Here is a 7424-nt window from a genome sequence, read left to right on the forward strand (position 1 = left end):
TTGAGTTTGATATAAAAATATCGACAGTTTCATTAGATCCAAAATATTATATATGGATTAGTAATGGGGTTGGTTTGGTTTTAGAGCCTTTTATTTGACTTTCGATGCTACATTTGACAAACTAGTGAAATATGCCTTAAGGAGGTCTCGAGGGTCCGATCAGAAACTTAGCCTTCTTGCTAAGTTATTGGTGCTAAGCATTAGCTGGCGTAGCCACTTGATCATTCAGTTGGTCACTAAATAGTATGATACTTAAGATCCAATAGGTCATTAAAGTTGAAGCTGCAAAAGCACCAGAGGGTTGCTTTAGCGGTCATTTAGCCGCTAAAGCAGCCAACCTTTATACAAACCCCATTTTGTAATTCTTCACCATTGTTGGACCTTTGATCTTTGGGTTTGGATATTTTTTGAGGATTTTTTCATTATTTGATCTTAGATAAGCTCAAAAATCTTATGTTCATTATTTTACCTTGATCATAACATCAAAAACACTCTTAATTATGATTTCAAATTGAGATTTTCTGGATTTTGCCTGTAAAGCTTAAAAATGGTTTTTCTTCGATTTGGACCTCATTTTTAACTTATTTTTCATGGATTTTTAACTATATATTCCTTTAACCTTCGGGAATGTATTGCTAAAATAAAATTTTAGTTTTACCTTTTTTATGTTTGAACTTATTTTTTGAATCCATTTTAGTCCTAGGTTAAATATGGAGATATGGGTATCACTAGATTTATTTTAATGCTTAGGTGCTATAGTTGAATAGTATAGTTTATTGTACGGCCGTTCAAAAGGAGAAATATGTGTTGAAAGACTTAGGTTTGGATTCCATTATTTCAAGTAAAGTTATGGCTTAACTTTCTTCAGACTAGGCTGAAAAGTTAATGAATAAGTAAAGCATGCTATAGGTTGGAGAAAATAAGTATGGAATGTTATTTTTGAGCTATTATCTATTTGTGATGCTAGTGTAGGGGCTTTTTTTTGTTGTTGTTGATATATGATATTATACATTGCATGTTTCCTAAGAGAGGGCTTTACTTGATATTATTGGATTTATTTGTGCATTTGGCTACCTTATTTCTTAATGTGACATCTATGTGGAGGCTTAAATAGATATTATAGGTTTTATTAAGCTCTGTTTGGCTTTATCATGAGAAACTATGACTAAGTATTGGTTGATATAATCTTAATGATGTCTTATATGCATATTTATTTCAATGGTGCCCAACTAGAACTGATAAAATAAATTATTGACATATTGAATTGATTTTGAGCTTACTTATATATGTATTGAATTGATCGAATATATTTTTACTATATGATAGTAAGAATTATTTCCCCACTGGATATATACGCATTCATGAGATATCACTACCATTGGAAAACATTAATTTTTGAAAGAAAATGAGACACTTTTGAAAATACCTAGATGGAGGGATGTGCCGAATGGGTAGATTAAGACATGTGCATGAGATTGGTGGAAATTTGAAAAATGAGTTGCGAACCCACCCACGGGTTCTATTTTGTAGCATTGAGGTTCGATAGGTATATACCAAAAGTCATGCGATGATTTTCAACTATTCACTTTATCATTCATTGCATTACGTTGTTTTTTGCACATCATATGTTGTTTTTACATGTTATTTTCATGTATTTAGATTCTACCTATACTTTTTTTTATGTTTAATCTTTTTGATGTTATATATATATATATATATATTAGAACTATTAGTTGAGATGATATGAGATATCGTTTGGGAAATTTTCTACTTACAAGTTGTGTACTCATAGAATTTTCTTTACTTATCTTATTTTCTACTTTGCTCAGTCGGCCTATGATACCTATTGAGTACAAGTATACTTTACTCACTCCTACAATACATTTTCGATGTAAATCCTAGCTTGAGTACCTCACTTTACGGCTGATCTTTGTGCCGAGATTCTGGTCTTTCAAGTTACTGGTGCACTCTAGAGTTCAGGAATAGTCCAGGCCTTATCTATATTTATTTGTCTTTAATTATGACTCAAAGATAGATTTTTTACTTTTTAGAATTTGGTTGGTTGTCTTGATGCACTGCACTTATGTCGTTAGATTGTAGGATTTATGTTAGTTGTTTTGGACTTTTGCTATAATTAAACTTGTATTGGCTTAACATCGCTCTAGAAGTATCGCTTAACCTGTCTTTACTTGATTTGTTACTTTATTTTTGTTTAGGATTCCAACTTACTTATCAATTTTGGGTCGTGATAAGTGTCATCATGACATGGGTTTCTAGGTCATGACAAATTGATAGCATAGCCAGGTTCACCAATCTCATAAGTATAAGAGTAGGATGTATAGTAGAATAGATCAGCACATAGATGTTTGTATCTATCTTTGTGAAGATATAAGATATCTTTTTGAAAAATTTCTCTAATTTAGTTTCTTGTCATATAGTTGTTCATACCCAATATTTTAAACTTATATTCTAATTATTTCTGCATAGATGATGAGGGTTAGGTCCATAGATGCTAGGGATGATAAATTGGCCCTAATATGGGAGGCAGTTTAAGGATAAGGCAAGGGTCATAGTTGACCTAGAGGTAGAGGACGGGCACGAGGAGCTACCATAACTATAGGATTTGCTAGGGGTGTCTCCCTTGAGCTTGAGTTTATATATATTAGAGATAATTGTATGACAAGGGGTATAGGGCCATCTCAAGTTTGACAAAGTTTAGTTGATACCCAGTGCTTTAGATTTATTAATTTGCCTTTTGAGTCACTTGAAGGGTATTCCATTAAGTGTACTTGGTTTTCCTCAAATATCAAGTGGTGTTTCTCTCTATATATATCAATATTTTCCTATAGATTTAGTGCATGCAAGACTTATTATTCCTCTAGTTGGTTAAGGCATAGTGATGTCTTTTGATGATCAGAAAAGGTTTGAAAGTTTTATCCATTTGGCTCCTTTAAGTCTACTTGAGAGATTGGTGAGGACACCTATGAGTTTTTGATTGACTATTAGGATAAGTTATATAATCTTGAATCCTTTGAGTTTTATGGAGTTAGTTATATGAACTATAAGTTTATGGATATAGCTATGGATTGGTAAAGGACTTTATCTAGTTGTACGCCTTTGGATTTTCCTACTATGACTTAGGCCTAGTTTTCTAAGTACTTCATAGAGAGGTTTGTATTGTATAGTATGAGAGTTCAAATACATGATGAGTTTGATCATTTGAAGAACGGTTATATATCTATTATTAAGTATGAGGCTCGTTTCCATGCTTTATCTAAGTATTCAGTTGCTAGCATTTCAATTGAGTTAGAGAAAAGAGAATTCATAAGTTTGTGAAAGAATTAGAGGGTCCTTATCAGTTGGCTACTATTGATATGGTTGTATTAGGAGATTTTCTTAGAGTTTTATTGAGCATGACAAGTTGATTGAGTTACTTACTTAGAATATTTAGGAAGGCACCAAAATTGTGTATTATTAGGGAGAGTTTAGAGGTACACCTCCTATAGAAGAGATTTATCATGGTAGTCTAATTCAGGACACTTTTTAGGGATCAGGTGGTAGACCTTTAGGTTTTGTGGCTCCAGATAGCCCGGCATCAGGTCATGCTAGTAGAGGTTTTAATTTAGTTCTTTGGGATAGGGTAGTCATCCTAGTTTGTTTGGGCACCTTTAGATTGAGTTAGGCCATAGAGGAGATTTGTATGTGATGAGCTTGTCCAATTGGCCAAGGATCCCTTACGTGTGTATGGACCCACTTAGCAGGGGTTTCAGCTTTAAATTCTCCCTACTCTACTTTCTATAGTGAGAGATGATTCAAAAAATGGTAGAAGAGTAGTAGCGGTACTAGAGGTGCTAGAAATAGAGGTATGGGAACTTGTAGAGGTAGTTGCGGGGTTACTCAGTTTGGAAGCAGATATGGTTTGTGCTAGGCTATAACTTCTAGACCCAAGGTAGAGGCCTCTGATATTGTTACTATAGATATTATCTCATTTTTCTACAAAGTTGCTTCAATTTATTTGACCCTGGGTTCTTCATGTGTCTACATATTTTGCTTCTGGTTTTGATATTTCTTGTGAGCCCCTTGCTATGCCTTTTTTTATTTTTACCCCGGTAGGAAATTCTTTAGTGGTAGATTAGGTAAGATTGCGGTTACTTTGTGGGTTGTGAGAATTGGGTAGGTAGGGTTGATTATCCTAGATATGATTGATTTTGATATTATTTTGGGTATGGATTGGTTAGTTCCCTATCATGCTTTTTGGATTGTTATGACAAGATAGAGACCTTAGCTATGCTGGGTGTGCCAAGGTTAGCTTGGAAGAGTATTCTTGATTCGGGTTTAAAGGTATTAATATCTTTTCTATGTGCTCATCGCATGGTGAGGAAAGGGTGTTTGTCTTATTTTTCTCATATCTATGATACTAATGTTGCCTCCTATGAATTCTATTTAGGTTGTTCGCGAGTTCAGAGATGTGTTTCCTATGGATTATCCTATTATGCCTCTAAATCATGATATTAATTTTGATATTGATGTTGATTTAAGCTCCAAGCTCATTTACATCCCTTCTTTTTGGATGGCCTCGACTAAGTTGAAGAAATTGTATGAGCAGTTGAAGGATTTATTGAGTAAGGAATTTGTTATACCTAGTGTACATCCTTGGGATGCTTCTATCTTATTTGTAAAGAAAAAGGATAGTTTTATGCATATGTGAATCAATTATTGATAGTTGAACAAGGTGACTATTAAGAACAAGTTTCCACTTTCTTGCAACGATAATCTTTTTGACCATCTTCAGGGTGCTTTGGTGTTCTCCAAGAATGATTTGAGATTCGGGTATCACTGGTTGAAGATTAGATCTTTGGATGTTCTGAAGATGACTTTTTGAACTTGATTCAATCATTATGAGTTCTTAGTTGAATCTTTTGGGTTGATCGATGCCCCCGCAACATTCTTAGAGTTGATAAATAAATTATTTTAATCGTATCTCCAGCCTATTGTGATTGTATTTATAGATGTTTCTTTGTTTACTCCAAGAATGAGGTTGTTCATATGAAATATTTAAGAATTGTACCTCAAAGATTGCGTGATGAGAAGTTGTATGACAAGATTTTTAAGTGTAGGTTTTGATTGTGTGAAATCTCTTTCTTGGGTCATATGGGGACCAAGGATGGTATTATTGTTGATCCGGACAAGATTACAACAATTCGTGATTGGGCTAGACGTACTTCTCCTATCAAGATTTGGGTTTCCTTAGTTTGGTGTGTTACTATTGGCATTTTGTAGAGGTTTTCTCATCTATTGTATCTCTTTTGACAAAGTTGACTCAAAAAATAATGTCATTTTAGTGGTTGGATGCGTGTTAGAAGATATTCCAAAAGCTTAAGAAGTTGTTCACTTCGACCTCTATTTTGACTTTGCCCAAGGAAGGCATGGGCTTTAGTGTGTTTTGTGATGCTTCTAGTATTGTTTTGGTGTGGTGTTGATGTAGAAGGGTTAGGTGATTTCTTATGCCTCTCATTAGTTGAAGCCTCATAAGAAAAATTACCCTACCTGTAATTTAGAGTTGGCATCTGTGGTGTTGTGTTAAATTTGTGGCGACATTACTTGTATGGAGTTCTTTGTGAAATTTTTTTAGATCATCATAGCCTTTAGTACTTTTTCAACCAACAAGATCTTAATATGAGATAATGGAGTTGGCTTGAGTTGCTTAAGTACTATGATCTCACTATTCTTTATCATTTAGGTAATGCTAATGTGGTTATGGATGCCTTTAGCTAAAAGTTAACTAGTATGGGGGAGTTTAGCTCATCTCTTGACCTAGGTGTGGCCTTGAGCCTTGGAGGTTCATTCTTTATCTAACTAGATAGTTACAATTGATATTTCAACACCCAGACATATTTTAGCCTTTGTTGATGGTAGATCTTCATTGATGGAGCAGCTTTGAGCTCATCAATTTAATGATGATAGTTTGAAAGTGACTCAAGATACGATGTTAAGTGGAAAGAATAAGGGGTCATCTCTCAATTCGGATAGTGTTTTAGGGATAGGAGTTTGAGGTTTTGTTCCTAGAGTTGGTGGAAGGGAGAGACTGATTTTGGAGTAGGCGCATTGTTCCAAATATTCTATCTATCCAGGGGTAACTAAGATGCATTGTGGAATAAAGCAACATTACTAGTGGGTGTTATTAAGAAGGACATGGTAGACTTTGTAGCTCGTTGCTTGTGTTATCTGCAAGTGAAGATCAAGCATCAGAGATCGGGTAGTTTGCTTTAGAGATTACCATTCCTAAGTGGAAGTAGGAGCAAATCACTCTTGACTTTGTAAGTATGTTACCACATACTTCTCATGGCTTTGACATCATTTGGGTCATTGTGGATTGGTGAATAACCCACTTCATACCTATCTAGATCTCTTTTGAGTAGGTAGATGGCACCTTTCAAGGCATTGTATGGTAGGCATTGTTGATCTCCTATATGTTGGTTAGAGACTTCAGATATTAGACACTATGGTATTGATGTCGCCCAAAACTAACCTCCAAAGAAGTGTGTTGTGATCGATTCCAAATATAGTAACCTAATTGGGTTGGGTTCGAACCTACAAGGAATGTGTTGCATTATGTCTTGAACTTGATGAAATCACAAGGAGTGCAGAAAAGTAACTGGGGGATTTTGAAGTCAATAGTAACTAGTAACCGAACTTGAGTGCTAGAGATTGTAAGCAATAGAAGTTACACACTAGGACTGTGTTCCCCTGGCTTCTAACTCCGTAAGATTCTCGTGTTCAACTCACCTATCCCACTGCTCTACATGCAAAGTTTGAAAAGCTATGTATTATTAACCGTCTTATGAACGCATTGGTAAATCTCACCCTTCAACTTTTGAGTCTCAAGGTGTTGCCTTACTATCCCTTGTCCTTGACCCCGATAAAACTATCACCTTTTTGAGTATCAAGTTGTTTAGACAAGGGTTCATAGCCTCGAATCACTATTGTAACCTCCTTTTCGTAATCTCAAACTCCCTTATGAGGTTGATCTCGAATACATGTAATTCCCAAGATTCTGCAGTGGCTTGGGATACAATTAATACATGTATCCATATCAAAATAAATGAATCTCCCACTTTCCTTATGCAGTTAATCCACCAAGGTTCTCATAACCCTAGTCAAAGTAATCAGCCGCTCATGCTTATGTAATAATCCATGAAAATCAATAAGGAAGACATGTAATTAATTGCACAATAATACAAGAGTAAAATCCAAAATCTCCAATTAAATACAAAACCAAGAAAACAAGGACAAAATAATAAAGTCAAATATCCCAAAAAAAGTCTCAAAATACGTAACCTAATAATGGAATAACCCTAGGGTACTTATAGTATCTCAAAATAATAAGAAAATCCTAGTTAAAACAAAATAGGAAAACTTTGCCG

Source organism: Capsicum annuum, chromosome 5 (genome assembly GCF_002878395.1).
Source record: "Capsicum annuum cultivar UCD-10X-F1 chromosome 5, UCD10Xv1.1, whole genome shotgun sequence".
Classification (NCBI taxonomy): domain Eukaryota; kingdom Viridiplantae; phylum Streptophyta; class Magnoliopsida; order Solanales; family Solanaceae; genus Capsicum; species Capsicum annuum.